Raw genomic sequence first — 18,745 nt, 5'->3', positions numbered from 1 at the left:
CGATGGTCTTAGGCAACCCCTGTGAAAGGGTCATTCGACCCCCAAAGGGGTTGCGACCCACAGGTTGAGAACTGCTGCTCTAGAAAGACATAGAGCAGATTTTCTTTGAACAGGGTCACTCAGAAGGCACTGGAAATAGCCAATCAGAGAAGCAACACAAAAACTCTATGAATGGGCAAGCTTGAGCTGGTTTGGAGAGCCAAACATGTCTTGTGTGGCAGAAATGGGCGAGTCTATCATGATAGCTAAGAGGCATGGGGCGGAGAGCAGAGATGGGGCCAGGGAAATTGGTAGAGGTGAAACTGGATGTAGTGTCTGGGGCCAGACTGTGCGGCCTCGAGGCCATATGTGCTTCCCCTGTATTCTCAGAGCTGTAAGCGATCTCAAAAGGCAAACTGGCATAGCTGCGGCCTAACCTAGTAAGAGAATGGGTTGCCCTCAGACATGGAGCTTCCACACGCTCCATTGATTTGAAGTGTGTACTTGTCCATCGATGGCCCCCGGGTGACCATTTCCAGTTACTTAGAGGCCTTTCTGTTACATTAACCAGTCAAGTCAAAGAGCCAAACACACTGGACTTGTCTGGCTTATGATTTATCTGAAAATAAATCCCAAATGGGGCCATGAGTTGTTTTCAGCAACCACAGCTTTCGAGCCCAACAGTAAATTGGGCAGGACCCAGCTCCTGGTGTCTGATCATTTGTTCAAGCTTCAGAATGAAGGAAGTTGGGGAAAGACTGGGTGGCAGGTTCAACCTGACCTGATTTGCTCGGGGGATTGCAGATCTTAGAGAAAAGGTTCCCTTGTCCCTGCCTCTCAGGGGAGTAGGGTGAGGGCAGGCTTTCTACTGAAACATCCAGACTTCACTCCCAGATAATAAGGCAAGAGTGAGGCCTGCAGTAGGGAGGAAAGCCTCGCTGGACCACAGGAAACGTGGGCAGGAACCCAAACCAAAGGGTTATTCTGTACCTTTCCCCTTGGTTCTACTGAGAGAGGAAAAGCACCCTGGGCGGGGTCCCACCACTACTCTCATCGTATTGACCTGTTTCTGCCTCCAGTCAGGTCCTGTCCCTCCAGGTTCTGATGAAGACAGCCAGCATCAGCCCGTACCCCTTTGCTCAGCTACAGCCTGTACCCCTGAGCTTGATCTTTGCTGTAAGGAGGCCACACTCAACAGCAATGGCCAATGCCTCCCAAATCCTGACCACACCCTCATTTAATCCTCCCAGCACCTCATGGAGTCGTACTGTTATTATCTCCATGGTTTTTTTTATTTCTTAAATCTTTATTGTTGAAAGTATTACATATATCCCCTTTTCCCCCCATTAACTCCTCCTAGTCCGCCCCTGTCCCCCACCCCAGGCCTTCACCACCCTATGGTCTGCATCCATGAGTTATGCATTTATGCATACAAGGTCTTTGGCTGATTACCTCCCACCCACCCCAACTCTGTCCTATGCTTCTATGTCTCTGGCTCTATCTTGGAAATAGTAGCGCAGAGAGGTGAAGCAGCACCCACTGCAGAGCATCAGGCTGAGATGTGGACCCAGACAGTCCAGCTCCAGGCCATAGGCTTGGCCTCGACCCCACCCTGCTTCTTAGGCAGAAATGAAGCTTGATCAGAGAAGCAACACAGGTCCATTCTAGGAAATTTGAAAAAAATATAGGAAAGCCACAAAAAGGAAAAAGGAAATCACCTAATCCCACCACTTTCACCTTTTGGGAAAAGGTAAAAATAAAGGAAAACTGAAAATCCCTTCTTATTTCTAACATTAGCTCTCAAAGGTATCCACTGTCCTTCCAGACTTTTTTCCTTTCATGTTTACACAAAGATGGGTAGGCATATAATGTTTGTTGGCACATTGCACAATAAGATTACTTGTGTATGCCTTGCTCTTTCACTTACTATGACATCTATTTTAATGATTGCATAGTTACCCACTATCTGCTGAACCACAATTTACTCGGCCAGAGTTATAATAAATATCTTAGTCCACATATCTTTATGTACTCATGCTAGTAATTCCAAAAGACACATTTCAACAACTTGCAGAGCATGTGCATTTTTCATTTTGCCAATTGTTAAATAACCCAGTGGATTTTAACTCTTTATGTTGTGATGGCAAAACTGGGGTTGTTGCTAATGAATCTGCATTATGTAATGAAAATCACACATAACTTATTTAAGCATAATTATATACAACACTGAATAAGTGATATAAAAGGGGTTTCTCGTGCACATTTCAAATTCTTCCTCCCTAGATAACTGGAGAAATACCTTCGTTTGTTGTGGGTAAGAAAATGTGTCTCCTGTTGGCCCTGCAAAAATTTTCCTAATCTTGCCCCCATATAAGTCCACATTGGGGTGTAACTTTCTTGTATATGTGACTTCATTTATGATTTTCTGAAAATGTTCATTCTCGATACCTTTACTAGTTCAAAATGAGGGTTTTTTTCCATTCACACATTTTATATGTTTATTCTTAGGAACAGTGAAAGAGTCTTAATTTACTAGAAACAAGCAACACTGAGCACAATTTTTTACTCTTCTTGAAATAGGTCCTTGTACTTTATTAAAGAACACTACTCAGAATGGAGTTCAAATACCAAATCTTCACCGATAACTCTCCTCAAATGGCTTCACCCTCCAACACCCTCCACAGAATGCTTGCTGGGGATTTTTCTGTCTGTTTGCCTGGCCTGCCCCTCTGTTCCAGAGCTGGTGACTCTGAGGGCTCCATGTACTCTGGTCAGCGAGGGGAGGGCAATGGCATTATTTTGTTTTCACAAAAAGTAACTTACAGATTGAGTTGAATCTGGTCATAATCTTCATCTTCCCTCCTGACAGCTCCCCCCACCATTGCTCCTCTCAGCCAGCTTCCACTCACTGCCCTTCTAGCCAAATGCTCATCTCCTTAGGGACCCTCTGCTATCAGCCAAGCCCAGGACGCCCACTTTCGGATCAGCACAAACCCTTCTCCTTGACCCACACCTCCTTGCATTAGTTACTCTCCCTGCCTGAGAGACAGTGTAGCCAAATGCAGAGCTCATGGGGCTTTGGAATCAGAAACTTGGGGGTGGGAATCCTGACTCTGAACCCTGTGGGCTGTGTGATCTTAGGCAAGGCATTGAGCCTCTCTGTACCGCAATTTCCTCAACTATAAAATGGGGGTCAGGAAAACAGTAAACTCACAGGACTGCTGAAAGAAACTGGCACACGCAGACGTAATAATTTATAACTATTCCTGATACTACTCCACAGTCAAACTTCTCAAATGAGGCGTTAGTGGTCATGTCATATAAAATTTTAGAATTGGTTCAAATTTGGGAATTTTATCAAGTTTCTTTCATACCAGCTCTGGAAGAGGCTCTGGCTCTTCAGCTTCATTAGCCTTCATGTCAACGCCCCCCTGCTGGTGGCATGTGATGGAATGGGACATTTATACAAGGCCCTTTCAGAGAGGGTCAGGTCCCCAAGGAGGGGCCAGTCGGGATCTGCAATCCTTAAACACTCATTCATGTATGAGAGCTCTCTCTGCCAGCCTCCTCCTTTCAAGACCGGCACCAGGCAGTGACCCATCTGATCCAGGTGGCTGGCCGGCTGGCTGGTAGGCAGGCAGTTTTACGAAGGACATTCCAGACATGTTGCCCCTCATGCAGTGAGGAGGTTCAGAAATGTGTGGGATCTTTCTGGTTATTGCAGCACCTGTGAGATGTGAGGCTCTACTGACATTGAGTGGGCAGAGGCCCCAGGGGCCGTATATCCTGCATTGCTTGGGACAACCCCACCCAGTGCAGAATGGTCCCTCCCAAAATGCCAACAGCACTCCTTCTGAGAATCATCTGTAGGGCTTAGACCTCAACACGTTATTATTGTTTTTTCCCTTCCTGGTGAACTGGCTGGAGCATGAGGTGAGCTGTCGGGCTCCCGTCACCCCTCTGCATGGAGGCTGGGTCACAATTATAGATGCCCCACCCCATGCCTCCTTCCCCGAGCCCACATCGGGGCTCACTCGGCTGCCAGCACAGAAGGGGCAGGAGGCAAATGCATATTGCCTGATCAATAAAGCTTTGACTTCAACCCTCTAGGTCAGTGATGGCCAACCTATGACACGCATGTCAGAGGTGACACGCGAACTCATTTTTTTTGGTTGATTTTTCTTTGTTAAATGGCATTTAAATATATAAAATAAATATCAAAAATATAAGTCTTTGTTTTACTATGGTTGCAAATATCAAAAAATTTCTATATGTGACACGGCACCAGAGTTAAGTTAGGGTTTTTCAAAATGCTGACACACCGAGCTCAAAAGGTTCGCCATCACTGCCCTAGGTAGTACCCTTGCTGGTAAACTCTCTTTTGGCTTATTCCCAACGAAAAGGCAACTCAAGGTAAAAACCATTCCACTGAACCCTGGGCCTCCCAAGGGAAACACAACCCACTAGCTCCATGGCCCCATAATGGCACTGATCTCCGCAACTCGACTCCGGTCCTCAGGGCTGGGAGTGTGCCAAATATGGGCAGCCTCTACGTCTCATCAGAAGAACCCAACGAAATAATAATTAATGATCAACACTTTCTAAGGGCTTGCTATATGCTGGCTCTGTGCCAAGCACTTTATATACATTATCTCTCACTTAATACCAAGTGACATAAAATAAAGCTCACATGAGAAAAAGGCAATGCCACTCATTCATGCTAATCCAGTCCCTCGGCCTCTGTGAGTGACTCGCTCTTGGACGGAAGCTGTGTTCTGGGCCTGCTGCACTCCCAGAATCCCTAGGTGTCTCAGCGGCTCAGGGTGCGCAGCTGGGGCCCACGTGGGGAGGATTTATTGCTCACAGGCCTTCTGTCATTAACAGAGATAAATCCAGGTATTGTCATTACGGTAATGGCCTCTGTGACTAAGAGGAGTTAAGTAGAAAGTCAGCGAATGTCAGATATCTTGAAAAATCTATTCACCATGAAGTCACCTTCTAATGTGTTTGGTGGAAACAATAACATCCATTTTCACTCCAGACACTGCTCTCTGTGGTAAATAATATCACGAGGTGCCTCTATCCTGTAAGTCCCCAGAAACTGTTTCTAATTATTGTCAGAGGCATGTCAATTACCAACAGAGCCTCCAGGCAGCCCTCGATGTGGCTCTGATTAGAAACATGTTTTACTTCCATTTCTTCAGTCAAGCCCCTCAGCCCCTACATATTAATTGCTCTCTCTTGGCTGTGGGCCTGTTTCCCTCTGAACCGCACCTCTCATGGCTAAGTCCGTATCTTTGTCTGGTCTCGGTCCTGCACCTCACCCTCTTTGACAAGCAACCCAGGACCTGCCAATGGGCTCAATCTGTTTCTTCAAAAATACTGGGGCTCTGGTAATCCAGAGAGCTGATAAACCTGCTTCAATTAAAAAAAAAAAAAGCAGGGCCAGGTACTATAATAAGCATAGGACACCACTGTATCTCATTGAGTCTTCCAGAAAGACCCTGAGAGGGAGGTACAATTATTGTCTCCATTTTACATTTAGGAAAACTGAGGCATAGGGAGGTTAAATAATTCTCCCAGCATCACATAACTAACAAACGGAGAACCTACAACTGCCCAAATGGAGCCTGTCTTCACTTCCAATTCTTCTTGAACCCCTGACCCAGGGATAAGTTAGTTGGGCTTTCTCTTCACTGTCTGTCCTCTTTCTTATCATGACCTCTGTGTTCCTCCCACTCATTCCTTGAAGATTTGAGGTTAGTTGGACTCTTTCCAAACCTCACACGGGCCCTCTACTTGCATTACAACTATTGATTCTTTCAACATCCACCTAGACTTCATGGAGTGGGGCTCTAGGGGCACCAACCTTGTCAACTGCAACAGGAAGGGTGGTCCTGGAACTTCATGCTGGCCCCCCATTATTTCACCTCCTCTCTTCTGTTCTACCCTACCTCAGCGCGCCCTCCCCATGACGGTGCCCCTGCCTAGACATCACCAACAACTACAACGGCAGCTGCACCGTTTCAATGTCTCCCTCTCCGACCACTGCCTCCTCTCTTTGCAGCTCTCCTTTTTTACTCTTCCAGCTCCAACCATCCTTGGGCCATACCAGGACCTTCAAACCATTGTACTTAGCACCTTTCTATTGTCCCTCACCCTTGCCTTGCCTCCTACTCTCCTTACCCAACTGAGACTTGTGGGCCATCATTGTATTACCCCCTCTGTATGCCTTCAGCTGACTCAGCCCTCTCTCCTTTCATTGTACTAAGCTGGCAAAACCCTACACCTACTTCAAACCAGCACTTCCCTTAACTACATGCCTGCAGCTGAGCAGTTAAGCAAGACTGAAGAAAACAGCCATGCTGACTAGTCTCATTTCCGTGTTACCACAAACCTCACACAGGCCCTCAGTGCTGCCTGGTAGCCTATGGCATTTCCCTAGTCCACACACTTTCCCAAGACTATGTCTCCTGTTCCTCTCTCTATTCAAGCCTCCAATAGCTGAGAACTTCGCTTCCCACTTGACTGAGAAAATTGGAGCAAGTTTCTGCCATCACATCTACCATCTTCCTGCATTTCTGTCTGTCTGTGTACTTTACCTTCCCTCCTGTTGCTGTTGGATGAACTGTCTGTCTTCTATCCAAAGCCTACCTTGCCGGTTTGCACAAAATCTCATCCCCTCATGCAATTTTCCTTCTCTACTGAATCAGTACACAAACATGATGTTATTTCTCAGTCAGAAACACAGCTTCCTATGACCCCACATCTAAATCAAACTCCTATTCTATTTCTGTCTCCTTTATAATAAAACTCCTTAGAATGGTTGCTTTTACCCACTTCAATTTTTCTCATCTGTCTTTTCTTGAACACATCCAAGGAGACTTTTGTTCCCTCCGCTCTGAAACATCTCTTATTAAAACCACCAATGATCTCCCATTGCTAAATACAGCGGTAAGTTCTGAGTCTAACTTGAATTGCCAGTACTATTTGACTCAGGTGCTCACCCCTTCTTAAAATGTTTTCTTCCCTTCTGGGTCACCACTCTCTCACCAGGTGATCAACTCCATTTCCTCTACTTGTTCCTCCTCATCTCCTCAAGATTTATATGTCGGAATCCCCTAAGGTTTTAGTCTTCAGATTTTTCTCTTCTCTAGCTGTAGTCATTCCTTGGGTGACAGCTCCAGCCTAGACCTCTCCTTTGGCATCCAGATGCATGTAGTCAACTGGCCTCCTTGCTGTTCCTGGGACCTGCTCCTGCCACGCTGGCTTTGTGCCTGCTTCTCTCTCTTTGATTCTTCCCCCAAAAGAGTTTGTTCCATTCAGTCTTCACTAAACTATCACCTCAGAAATAAGCTCTTCACTGCCGGATTGATCAAACATTAAAACACTGTTACCTTCACCACCCTTTCTCCCTATCCCCACCCAATGTATTTTTCCATTGTGTCTATCTCTATCTGGAATATTATGAATGTAGTTGTCTATTTATTTGTATCTGTCTCCCTTCAGTGGAACCTAAATCACATGAGAGCTTGAACTGCTCCTTCCTCAACGTCTACAATAGTGTTGGGTTCACAGTGGGCACTCCTTTTACATGTGCTTTGAATGAATGAATTTGTTATTTGAACCCATGCAGTGTGACTCCAATGGCCTTGGGTCAGAGCAGTGGAAGAGGGACATCCCCGTCACGGGGGACTCCAAGAACTGTTTGAGAATTTGAAGAATTGGAGGCCCCACCTAGTAAGGGCAGAGTCAGGAAAAACAAGTTGTTTATCATAACCTTATTTTTGTCTCCTCTCTAGTGGGCTGAGAAACCCAAGTTGCACATCTGTGTTACTAAGAGATGCAAAACACCCTGTGTCCTGAGAACATGTGATCTGACCTGGCATGTAACTGCATCCACAGACCACTGAGGGTTTGGTGTGAGGTGTTTTGTGTGGGTTTTTTTTTAACTCACCAATTTCTATATTAACTGCCATGTTTTTGCCCCATCTCCTACCTTTTCCCTGTGGGATTTTCCCTATCCAAGCACACTGTGCCCGGGCATGGGTAAATCTGTGCGCATGCAGACAGTGCCATCTTGCCCTGCTTAGTTGAGAAACATGTCCGTAGCACTATAATCACAGCTGCCATCTGAGCAGAGCTGGGTGAAATCAGCCCTCACAGGTCTACTGAAGTAAGGATGGGCTTTCAGCCCTGCTCTCTAGTTTAAAAAAAAAAAAAAAAGATAACTTTTTTTTTTTTTTTTTTGCATTCACCTAGATATTGGTGCCAGGACTTGCATGAGAAAAACACTTCTTTCTGACCCCTGTAGTGATCAACTGATGCCTTGAAGCAGGAAATTTGATTGCCCTCGTCTCAGGCTGCGTCTCTGTTTTACCAATCACACAATGACTCAACCCCTTTTCAAAAGCCAGCTGTGACCATGGACCCTGTGACCTCCTGTGGTGGTGAATTCAGGTTAAAAAATAACAACGATAAAATAACCAAGGTTATCGATGCTATTAATGCTTCAATTATCAACTTGTTGGCTGCTGGAGAAAATAAAGCAGGTTGGCTGGACCGGAGAAGTGGGTGATACACATTTCCCTCCTGGAGAAGCATCTAAGGGGTCCCACCCCAGCAGGGACCTCCCAGGACGGCTTTCTCCCTACTATTCCCATCAGCAAGAGCGTGCTGACACAGGCTGATGAGCAGCGTGAAACTCATCAAGTGTGTCCTTACTGCTTCCAGCCTCAGAGCCTGTCCTCCCCTGCTGTCACAGGGCGCTTGCTCATTCACTCACGACTCACACTGATCTAGGAGATCAAAGAAAAACTCCACCGACTCACCCCTGTCTAGACCAGTGCGGGGGCTGGTCCAGGGTGTTCGTTAAATATTACTAGATTCGAATCTATTCTTCTCACCCAGCTCGCCGACTCGCTCGCACTCTGTCTTTTCCTTGCTCTCGTTTTTCAAAATATAAATAAATGGATTCTGGGTTGGCTGAGATTTCAGCAGTGTGACTGCTGTGCAGATGGATCCTGCTGGAGCTGGTGCTGGCTCTCTAGGGAGCAGCATGAAATGCTGGTTTTCAAAACCTGAGCAGCGTGTAAATGGCAGCTAAAAAGGAAATGCAGATCGGCGCTGAGTGTTAATTGTCTCTTCCTCTCTTCTTCACACACTTCAGAGCGGGTGGCGGCAGCCGGCGGGAAAGCAGGCCTGCCCCCTCGTGAGGTGGGCTTTCTTTCCTTCAAGCTGGACTGAGAGAATAACACCTAGCATCCAAGTCAAAACATGGAACAGGATTTTGTTTTCCTTCTCTCTCTCTCTCTTTTTTTTTTTCAAGTTCTCATCTGATGAAAGTCAGAGAGGTGGCACCGAGCTTGTAATGAAAGTAAGATTCTGCTGAGAATGAGTCGATGAGATGTGACACATAAAGGGGAAGCAGGATGTCTTTGTTTTGAAATGACAGGCGATAAGCTACAGGGGGTGCCTGGTGAGATTTTAGTCCATAACTAGGTAGCAACCTGTCAAATACAGGCCCCTTAAATGCATCACAAGAATTCTCACTTGAGATGATTTCAATTCCAGCTCTGCCTGGGTGAGTGTATGAGTGTGGGAATGCATGCATAGCAAACAATCAAATGCCCAAGAAACACCGCTATGTCCTGTTACAGGTGCAACAGTAATCACACCAGGACGAGGGTTCGAATGCCCTGCATTACCTCTCTTGCTTAGGCAGTGATAGTTCTTATGACCACACCCCAGGCTCTGAGCCATTTTTTCTCTTCCCTGAAGACTCCTGTTAGCTTTCTCCCAAGACGGTCATCAAGCAGAATCTTGATGGACTGTCTTTTCTCTTTATGTGTTTTGTCTGAATGAAGTGGGGTTATTTGAATTTGTGCAGACTTGAATAAAATGGGAGCGATAGAGAAGCAACAGATACAATTGACTATCAGTTGGCAAGGAGAAAAGAAGAATCTAGAACTTTTTTTTAATCATAAAATCCTGGCTCCCTGGACCTCTGGGTGCCCCGTTTCCCCACACATCTATGAAAAGGCTGACTCTCTGCTGCTGTTGCCAGGTGACGACTCCGTTCTAGCTTGCCGGTTTGGAGGCAAAGATGAGCAATCACAAATGACAACAGCTATTGTCTGGATCCATTCTCTCCTTCATGACCCGGAATGTGCAGGTGAACTGGTCCCCACCCTGCACTTCACCGACATGACCAAGAAGAGTGTGTGGTGACACTTTCCAAAGAAATGGTTCCCTCCCGCGGCTGCTCCAGCTCAGCCGGGTGGTGTGCCCCTCACTCCAGCCTCTCCTTGCGCCTCCCCTGACCACGGCAGAAAGTGAGCTCAGCTGAGGATGGGAAAACCATCCACTGATCTTCCTGCTAATACAAAGTGGACTCACTCAAGCTGTGTGTGTGAAGTAAGAAGCGGACAGACAAGGAATGTCCTTTGAAGGAATTGGAAAGAAGGTAGTTGTGGGGGTGGAGGGGGCTCATCTCGGCTGGCCCACCCCTGAAAGAGCCTCCCTGGCTCTAACGGGGCCCAGGCGTGGGAGAGGATACTGGGCTGCCAGGCCTCTCTCATTAGGAGCACCTCCTGAGTCTGAGTCCAGTCACTTACCTGCCACCTTCTGGTTGCAGTCTGATTTCCCAAATCTGTTTTCCTCCCCAAAAGAGAATGGACCCCACTTGCAGGTCACCTAGACAGAATGACCACAGAGTCACTACCGGCTGTAAAGTGTGACAGTCCTCCCAGCCCTGTGTGCACGGGGAGAGTCTGTCCCCCGAGAGGGATCCCAGAGCAGATGTCTATGAGCTCATAACCCACTCTCTGCAGAGGTGGGATAGAATGGGCCTGACGTTTTGTCTCACCATTAACTTAATTCCAGCGGTATGTTATGTGTAAGCCAACAAGAGCCTCAGGCAAGGTCTTAAAGCTGCTTAAATGTCACTTGCTGCTTAGTGAATGCAGAAGGGAGCTGTTGTCAGAGACACCGCCTCTCTTTAGTCACATAAGCTGGCAGACCTAGCAAAGTGGTTCACCTGTAGCCTAGTTTCAAGTTGACCTTGGCAACCAAAAGAGATGACACAGTCACTGCTGCCAGTCCAGCCCTTCCCACAGGTGATATTTTAAAATATCTTTGGGAAAAATTGCATTGGCTTATAACCCAGTAAGCCTTGATAAGATTTAGCTTGTAAGTGAGTAGAAATTGCCAAGTGGTTGTTTTGTGCAGAGCATGGAACTGTGTGCCCTGTTTTTGATGTGGAATTTTATTTAAAAAAATAAATTTAAAAAAATAAAATATCTTTGCCTAGCATCTAAGCCAATTTGAGGTTCTTACCAAAAGAGCAGTAAACATGGTGTTAGTTATAAGTTGTGGTATAACAAATTACCCCCAAAATTAGCAATTTAAAACAGTAAACAGATCACAGTTTTTGTGGACTGAGAATTGGTACAGCTCACCCAGAAGCCTGTATCTCAAGGTCTCTCACAGGCTGCAATCAAGGTGTTGGCTAGGGCTGCAGCCTCATCCAAAGGCTTGACTGAGGGAGTATCCACTTCTAGGTCTTTACATAGTTGTTGGCAGAAATCAATTCCTCACTGTCTTCTGGACTGAGGGCCTCACGTCCTCGCTGGCTGCTAGCCAGAGGCCTCCCTCAGTTTTTTGCCACATTTTTTTTCCTCAGTTTTCTTCACCACATAGGTCACAACATGGCAACTAGCTTCCCTCAGAGCAAACAAGCCAGAGGATAAAAGAGAGCAAACAAGATGGAAGTCACATTTTTTTTGCAACCTAATCTCAGAAGTGGCATCCCCTCTCTTTTGCTGCATTCTATTTATTATAAACGAGTCATTGACATTAGCCCACACTCAAGGGAGAGGATTATATAAAGGTGTGAATACCCTGAGCAGGGCATCATAGACACTTCCCACCACACATGGGCTCAAATTATGGCTCTGCCACTTATTGCAGGACCTCAAGCAAGTGACCCAGCCTCTCCCAGGCTTGGTGTTCTCCTCAGTGAAGTTAGGGTAATAATGCCTAATTTGCAGGGTTGTGATGAAGATGAAAAATAATGAATGTGACTCCTATACCTCAAAACAAAAGGACAGCAATGCAATTAAAAAATGGGCAAAGCACTTGAATAGGCATTTCTCCGAAGAAGATACACAGTGGACAATAAACACATAAAAAAAGATGCTTAATATTATTAGGCATTAGGGAAATGCAAATCAAAACCAAAATGAGATGCCATTTCATACTTAGTAATATGGCTATCATTTAAGAAAAATGAGGAAGCAAGTGTTGGTAAGGATATGGAGTCACTGGAACCTTTATATGTTGCTTGTAGGAATGTAAATGGTACAATGGCTGTAGAGTTTTACTGTTCCTCGAAAGTTTAAACAGAATTATCGTAAGACCAAGCAATTCTACCCCTAGATAAACATTCAAAAGAATTGAAAAAATGGGACTCAAACAAATATTTGTATGCAATGTTCATAACAGCATTATTCACAATAGTTGAAGGTAGAAATAACCCAAGTGTCCATCAACAGATGAACAGATAAACAAATTGTGATACACATACAATGCTCTTCATATACATACATACACAGAGTAGAATCATGGAATATTTTTCAATCATAAAAAAGAACGAGGTTCTGAAATATGCTATAAAATGGGTGAACCTTGAAAATAATGTAAGTGAAGTTATCCAGACACAAAAAGACAAATATTGTATGCAATATCCACTTATATGCAATATCTAAAATAGTCAAATTAGCTGGCTGTTGTGGTTCAGTGTTGACCTATGAAGCAGGAGGTCAAGGTTTGATTCCTGGTCTGGGCACATGCCCAGGTTGTGGGCTCGATCCCCAATAGGAGGCAGTGGAATAATGATTCTTTCTCATCATTGTTTCTATCTCTCTCTCCTTCTCGCTTCCTCTCTGAAATAAATAAAAATATATTTAAAAATAAAATAATATAGGCAAATTCATAGAGCTAGAAAGTATATTAGAGATTATCAGGGACTGGGGGAAGGGAGAAATGGGGAATTATTGCTTAAGGGGTACAGAGTTTCTCTATAGGATGATGAAAGGGTTTTGGAAACAGAATAGTTATATTCATCATTATGAATGTAATTGATGCAATTGAATTGTATACCTAAAAATAATTTAGGCCCGGCCGGTGTGGCTCAGCAGTTGAGCATAGACCCAGGAACCAAGAGGTTGCCTGGTTAGATTCCCAGTCAGGGCACATGCCTGTGTTGTGGGCTCAATTCCCAGTAGAAGATGTGCTGGAGGGAGCTGATAGATGATGTTTTTCTCTCATCAATGTTTCTATTCCTCTATCTTCCTCTCTCTGTGAGAATCAATAAAAACATATTAAAATATATAATAATAATAATAATTTTAATGGTGAATTTTATGTTATATATATTTGGCCACACATTTATTAAAGATAATGAATATAGTGTAGTAGCTGCTCAACAAATTGTAGACTTAAGTACTTAACCATCAGCAGAGATCATGGAGGCAATAGCTTTGAATGCCTTGGACTATGGCCCTGCCAAATCTGGGATATAAAAGAGGTTGTAGAGAAGAGATTGGGGAACAAATATGCTTCCACCAACAGCTGCTTCCTTGGTTGTCTTTTCTGGGCACTGCACATTTTTCAGAAATTCTAAACTCTAATAATCTGAGAGGAATGAGGGGAGAGATTACTATATTCCCTGTGAAAGTTTGGGGGACAGACAAATGCTCATGGTCTCAGGTAAAACTTATACAAAAGCAAAATTTGCCTTTGTTAGGTCATCCTCTTTTTACCTCCATTCCCCTCAGGATTTGAAGTGATTTCACAAAGTGTTCTAACTTGGCCCAGCTGTCTTTCTATAATGGTTCCTTTCCCATGACAATCTGGACCAGCGGTTAAGGGCTCAGGCTTGAAGCCCTTAACCTGGGGTTTGAATCCCAACTCTGTCATTCTTGAAAGAGTGATCATGAGCTGGCTACCCAATCTCTCTAATGCTTCAGTTTCTTCCTCTGTAAAATGATGATAACAATGCCTAGCTTATAAGGTATTATAAAGTATAAATGAAATAATGCATATAAATAATTTAGAAGGGAGCCTTACACAAATCACAGTCAGAGTTGCAATAAATGGCAGCCAATATTACTTTAGAGCACTGTTACTTCCCTACTGAAGCTTATAAATATCTGTCTGTGAAACTTTAAGTGAGGAAAGGGTTATTTACCTAGTTTCTGGTATCTGATGAATAAATAGACCATTTATTTCTCCATTCAAATATTTAGTGGACATTTATTATGTGAATGGTATTCTATTGTACCTTATTATGCAATCTTGCTTCACTCAATGAAGATGTGGGAGCCAGGAAGGGAGGTGTAAATTGGATAATAGTCATGGAAGTAGTCACTGTAGGAATTAGATGAAATACCTAGAGCAATTAATATCTTCCAGGTAGAGTCTAGTGTCCAGATCACCTGTGTTACGAATGGTTTTGAAAAGTCAATGTGACTGTGCAGACTGTGCAGACTGCTTCCTGAGTATGGCTAATATGAAGAACAAGTCTATTCTAACCCTCCCTAGTAGGAAATAAGACTCATGTTTGGTACTGCTTATGATGATTATTTGATAGATAGAGCAGAAGGCAAAGGAACACTTGTTTGAGTTCAAATTGTGTAACACTCCATCAGACAGCTTTTCCTTTAAGAACATCTATAATAATAATAAAAGCGTAATATGCCAATGAGACCGGATGTCCTTCCGGATGTCCTTCCTTCTGGACAAAGCCAAAGCGGGTGGGGGCTGAGGCAGAGACAGCAGAAGCCCCTGGACACAGTGGCGGCAGGTAGGGGCCAGGGCCAAGGCCCTTGCACGAATTTCATGCATCGGGCCGCTAGTAAATAAATAAAAAGAGAAAGATGCAGCATTGAACCTATGAACCTTTCTGGGTTCTAGGGGCATGTCATAAACCATCCTATTCTGGTTTAAATTTCTCCTCCAGGATATTTTTATATTATTTTAAAACAGGTATTATAGTAGCCAGTTTCATATGCTGATTGTTCTGTATAACTGATTGTAATCAAATGAAACAGATTGACATATCTCAGAGGGTATAGGAAGAGATTAACCAAAGAACTCATGCTTGGTACTGGTTATACATATATGTATAACCAATGGACACAGACAATAGTATAGTGAAGGCCTGGGATGGGGCAGGGGTAGAGAGAAGAGGTAAAGGGAGGGGGGAGTTGGGGAACATTTGTAATACTGTAAACAATAAAATAAAATTTAATTAAAAAATAATAATTGATTTTATTTTCAAATATTTTTATACCCTATCCATGCCTCCTTACATCAAAATATTCTAAATTAAACATATTAGACAATTTTACCCTAGTCTTCAATTCCTGCTCTTTATATACTGAGCTGAGTATAGGTGAGGCTTAGTTCCAATGTAACATCTGGCATAGGTTGCCCTGCCAGGCAAAAATTAGAGACACTGCCCAGGCTATTCCATACCAAATACAGAAAAGATATCCTTTGACAAAGAGACAAAATTCTCTACAGAGTTTTCTTCTGGCTCCAGCTGCTTCTCCACTCCCTCAAGCCTTCAGCATCTCTATACTAGTAACACAGATTTATAAAATATGTAAACATTCACTTTACACTTTTTCCTTCATTTTCAACTTGGAAGTTGAGAAACTAACCACCTTAATCTCTTTAAATAACCCATTTTAACTAGTATTTTACAGTAAGTTAATAATTGTTGAGCATAACTTGACTTCCTAAAGATGAGTAAGCAGAGGAAAATTATTGGATCTTTATAAAGGTTCTGGGATTCAAAAGAAAAAAATTTGGTTCCTATTCCAGTATGGCAAAGTGAGATCCAACTAGACTGATTCTTCTACATATAAACAGCTATAAACTTTGCACAAAATACAAAAGGTCATCTGAAGACACTGAAGAATGAACAAAACCAGGTAGATTCCAGAGAAGTATTGGAACTTGTAAAAGTGAATGAACACATGGTGAGTTTTCATGTTTTATTATGGTGTTTATCTTGAAGGAAGGCTGCAGTCAGTAACTACTCAGAGCAGCTAAAACTCCACTAAAAATTGGAACCAACCTGGTTGGGAGAAGCAGAAGACAGAGTTGGAGGAACCACAGCCACTGGAAATTGAGAGGTGAATTCAAAAAGAGAAGGAACCCCAGTGGATGAGCCCTAAATTCTGTGTATAAATTCTGTGTAAACCTCTGGTTAAGTCCTGAATCACACATTTGTGGGGAAAACGCCAACTAAAAGACAAAGTCTACATTTTGAATGCAATCAAGTCAATTATCTAATAAAACAACAAAAGCAAAACAAATCTTTGGAAGAATATGGCAGAATCCATACCTACCATTCACAATGTCAGGATAAGATGAAAAATTACTCACCATACAGAGAACTAGGAAAATATGACACTTCAGGAGAAAAAGAAATTAATGGAGAATAACTCCAAGATGATCCAAATGTTGGATTAGCAACTATTGTAACTATAATTGATGAGTTAAAGAAAATTATGCTTTTAGTGAATTAAATGATAGGAAATCTCAGAAGAAGAGTATAAACTATATTTTTTAAATGTTAATTCAAGAACTAAAAAATTACACATTTTTAAAAATTACTGCATGGACATACAATGTGTTGGAGATGGTAAAGGAAAGATCAGTTATTTTAAAGATAAGTCAATAGAAATTATCCAATTTGCAGAAGAGAAAAATAATTAGAAGAAAAACATGGAGCTTTCAGAGACCAATGGGAGAATATTAAAAGATCAAACAATATAATTAGTCTCTGAAGGAGAAAAGTGTGAAAAGGGACTATAAAATATTTGAAAAAAATAGCCAAACTTTTCCTAATTTTGGTGAAAAACATAAATTTACAGACTTAATTACAGGCAAAATAAACACGAAAAAGCATCATAGTCAAATAGTTACAGAATAATAAGTAGCAGCATCAGAGCCAAACTTCTGATTATCAAAAATAAAGAGAAAATCACATTAATGTACTGAAAGAAAAAAGTCAATCCAAGATTTTATATACAGAAAAAATGAAGGCATAATAAAGAAAATGAAAGAATTTATTATCAGTAGATATGCAATATCAGAAGTTATAAAAGAAGTTCTTCAAGCTAAAGGAACATAAAACCAAGTTGAAATGAAATCTTCAGCAAGTAATGAAGAGCACCAGTGGGTAGGGAGTGGTCAAAGGTGGAAGAAGGCATAGAGGGGATAAATGGTGATAGAAAAATAAAATAAGGAATGAAGAGCGTCAGAAATGGTTAAATACCTGTTAAATATAGGGTGTCCCCAAAAAATGGATACATACTTTAACAGCTCATAGGTCGATTTTGAAAATGAAATGTATTTTAGTAAACACTGCCTTTATAATTATGTAAAGTGTGTGTATACATTTTTGGTACACCCTATATATAGAACTACTTATTCTGTTAATTTTCACAAAATACACACAATTGTCTAAAGTAAAAACAATAATATTACCTTGTTAGAGTTTTTAATGTATGTGGATGAAATACATACAACCACTATAGCGTAAAAGACAGAGGTAGAAGTAAATGGACCTTATGGTTGGAAGATGTCTACATTTCATGTGAAGTGGGGCAATATGAGCTATAAGAAGAAACAAAAGTTAAAAGGCATATTATAAACCCTATAGCAACCAATAAAATGTAATATAAATAGGCATAGCTAAAAAAAAAAAACGATAAACAAATTAAAATGTAATTAAAAATATATATATAAATAATCCCAAAGAAAAGGATCACTCTATCACAGGCAAAAATGTCTTCTTCAGGGGAGAAGTTTCTCCACAATACTCTTGCTTCTTTCATAATTCTCAAGAAAGAACATTTTTCTATATGAAGCTAAAACCAATAATTAAAAGAGAAAGCAATATAAAAGAAAGACTTCATGAAGAATTAAAATAAGCAGATCATTGTGATAATTGAAAACACTCATAAAACAAATAAATAGCAAATTGAATATTGAAAAAAACCCACAAAACACCAAAACCTAAAGAACAAAATTAAAAACATTGCAATTAGAGGAAACAGGAATGGTGTGGCATTTTGAGGAGAAGTATAAGAGTGCAGGTCTAGGAAATCCCACCTGGGAACAGTAAGTGCTATAGAGAGCAAGAGTGGACAGACGGATAAGTTGAACTGTGATGTGTCTCCATTTCTGCTTCCCATGGAAGACTGCCTATAAAAACTTATAATGAAAAATAATTTCTATTCACTGTTTTAATAATAATAATCCTATCTAATAAAAGAGAAACATGGTAATTAGCCGTACAGCCGCTACCCTTCCCATTGGCTAATCAGGGAGATATGCAAATTAACTGCCAGCCAAGATGGCAGCCGGCAGCCAGGCAGCTTAAAGCTAACAAGAGGCTTGCTTTCTTCAGTGATGGAGGACTCCAACATTCCCCACCTGCCGCTGCCGGCCTCTGAGCTTGCAGTTTGAAACATTGTAACAAATATAGAAACTAAACAAAACCCCAGTAACCTGTTTTCAGTCAGCCGGGATCTCAGAGCTCGAGTTGCAACAAAGTTTCAAATAAAGAAGGTAAACAAAGGCCAGAAACCTGCTTTCAGCAGCTGAGCCTCAGAGAGAAAGCAGGCTCTCAGCTCCAGTGACAGCCATAGAAGGTAAATAAATGCCAGAATAAAAAAAAAAAAAG

The sequence above is a fragment of the Myotis yumanensis genome, unplaced genomic scaffold (genome assembly GCF_028538775.1).
Source record: "Myotis yumanensis isolate MYYU_CA2020_CCGP unplaced genomic scaffold, mMyoYum1.0.hap1 SCAF_2, whole genome shotgun sequence".
NCBI lineage: Eukaryota > Metazoa > Chordata > Mammalia > Chiroptera > Vespertilionidae > Myotis > Myotis yumanensis.
This window is presented reverse-complemented; position numbering follows the sequence as displayed.